The sequence below is a fragment of the Sapajus apella genome, unplaced genomic scaffold (genome assembly GCF_009761245.1).
Source record: "Sapajus apella isolate SASKATOON/1434 unplaced genomic scaffold, GSC_monkey_1.0 scaffold632, whole genome shotgun sequence".
Classification (NCBI taxonomy): domain Eukaryota; kingdom Metazoa; phylum Chordata; class Mammalia; order Primates; family Cebidae; genus Sapajus; species Sapajus apella.
This window is the reverse complement of record NW_022437558.1, coordinates 34,224-37,178: the sequence shown is the minus strand read 5'-3', so window position 1 is coordinate 37,178 and position 2,955 is coordinate 34,224.

Here is a 2,955-nt window from a genome sequence, read left to right as displayed (position 1 = left end):
GGGCGATTTCCCATGGGATGAGCTGCACCTGTTGAAGCTTGATTCCCTTTTAATTTGCATTTCATTAATTATTCATGGTCCAGATTCAAACACCTGCTTACCAACCTCCACCCCCATCCCCAATACCCCACCCTGTGTTCGTCCTCTGAGCTTTCTGATTACATTGCTTCCTTCCATGCTCTTCAGTCATTTTCCTCAAGGTCCTTTCTGCTCTCAGTGGAGCAGAGAGTTTATCTTATTGATTCTGGATACTGATACTTTCCAGGTGATGTTAGATAATGCAGATAATGACCCTGAATAGCAACGCAAAGGGAGCAGCCATTGGTTCTTTTTCAGAAAAATCTCTCTCATTTCAGAGGCCTCCTGGTGTGGAATCCTGGTCAGAGTTCTTCTGAGGGCAGAGGACGGAGACAGTCTGTGCATGGTGGGTTATCCTTGCTTCGTTCTTTCAGTGATTCTCAACTTCACCTACTCTTAGGCTCATGTGGGGAGTGCTGGAAAGGTCCAGTGCTCAGGCATCTGAAAAGAAGATGGGATGAATCTTTGACTTCGGAAGTATACTCTAGATCTGAGAATGTACTTCAGCTTTACCGGGGTCTATTTGGCAAATGAAACTGTGCCTAGTTTTCGTGTGCACAGCCGGAAGCGGCTTCATGGGGACCATGGACAATTTTCAGCACACATTTGGCATTGCTGTGAGTCAACTGGGGACTCGTGGGTGCAAGCAATGCTCACCATGTCTTCAACGTGCCTGATTCACTTGGCAGAATTTGACTAGGTGCGTGTGTTGGTAGAGTGGGGCGGAGATTTCCCAGCTCTTGTGGATTTTTAAGAAGTCAAAGGTCCTCCCAAGGCCCTCTGTCCTCTAAATCAACTCAGTCTCGGAGAAACAGTCTTGTTAATGGTTTGGATTGCTAACAAAGTAAAGAAATGTTCAAGCCTTCGGAAAATCAGTTAAAAACAAACGCGGAATGAGAGTCAATAGATAGTACATCATCTTTTCAAGATTTTTATTGACTTCCAAACAAACTAAACACACATATTGACAATGGCATTCTATACCACTAATTTCACGGAGGAGAAAAGACCCAAGAATGCCTTCCGCAGATTTCATGCCTGGGTCCAAGGCACCCCTCTCAGGGCAGGGTGTGGCTGAAGAGAAGCACCTCTCAGGTTCCCTAACTTTTCCCATATTCAGTCATGTAGACAGCAGATACGGAGTAATTCCATGATTTCCAGTTGACATGAGAGTTGAAGACTGACTGGTGTTATGCCAGATACGGTAGAAGAAAAAATGCACAAGACCTGGATCATGGTGTCATGGTAGCTAGCTTGCAAAATAAATCTACCCTTTTTTTTTTTTTTTCTAAACTCTAGGCCTGACTCCACCTAGCTCTTTAAACAAATGAAGATTACATTAGGTCTGGCCTGATAATTTTGAATATATTAGGGGGAATACATAATAAATATTTGGAATTATATTGGGAGAAATATGACAGCTTTAAACATTTGCAATTACTGTTGTGGAAATATATTACAGGGAAGGACACCTCTTTCCATATCCAAATCGTTAAGATTGAAAACTATTGCCACCAATCCTACTACTCTAAGAATGAGCCTTCTTAGCCCCGTGGGACTTTGCCACATGGCTAAATCCGAAAAGTCTAGGAATGAACTTTCCTTGTGCTCTGGCACCTGCTGCTGTTCGTTGGCCTGCACATGCATTCTGTAGAATTACTTTGGTCAACGGTGGTGAAAGAGGGCTAAAGTCTGATTTTTTTTTTTATCTTGCCCAACTCCCTCCCTTACATGCCTGGGGAGTCAAGCTCTATAATTCATAAAGTCTTAACAGAGGCGTCTCATTTAGACAGATATATCATGGCCCACTTTCCATACTGGCTCTGGCACAACATCATGTAACAAATAAGGGTTTTTAAATTTTTATTTTTTGAGGCAGAGTTTTGCTCTTGTTGCCCAGGCTGGAGTGCAGTGGCGCAATCTCGGTTCACCGCACCCTTTGCCTCCCAGGTTCAAGCGATTCTCCTGCCTCAACCTCCTGAGTAGCCGGGATTACAGGCATGTCCCACCAAGCCCAGCTAATTTTTGTTTTTTTCAGTAGAGACCGGGTTTCTCCATGTTGGTCAGGCTGGCGTTGAACTCCCAACCTCAGGTGATCCACCCGCCTTGGCCTCCCAAATTGCTGGAATTACAGGTGTGAGCCACCTCGCCCGGCATTTTTTTTCTTTTTTTCCAGAGACAGGAGATAATCAAAGAGTTAGGCTCCCTTTTTAATCCAATAAGAAATATTTTATGACCTACTCCCTCGGAAGTCTACTATCTGAAGGCTTCCTCTGCACAGTAAAACTTGGCCTCCACAGCTTTTTATTTTAACCTAAACATTTCCTTTCAATTGATCCCGGTCTTTAGATAAACTCAACCAATTATTAACTGGAAAACTTTTAAATCTCCCTATAAGCTGGAAGTCCCTCTGCTTCAAGTTCTCCCACCTTTGTGGACCAAACCAAGGTATTTCTTCAATGCATTTAATTGAAGTCATGTCCCCCTAAAATGTACAAAACCAAGCTGCTCCCTGACTGCCTTGGTCACATGTTCTTAGGACCTCCTGAGGGCTGTGTCGCAGGACATGGTCAATCATATTTTTCTCAGAATAAATCTCTTCAAATATTTTGCAGAATTTAACTCTTTTCCTCAAAAAGGTCATGAGGATTAGGGTCACCAATGTGAAGGGAGCACCAATTTCTGGCCTCACAGTAATAAAGGAAGAGAAAACACGAAGGAGAAGGAGGAAGAGGAGGAGGAGGAGAAGGAGAAGGAAGAGGAAGAAGAGGAGGAAGTGAACCTGGAGCTTCTCCCTAAAGAAAAGAAAATGGAGGAGGAGGAGGAGGAGAAGGAAGAGGGGGAGGGGGATGGGAGGGGGAGGGGGGGATGGGACAG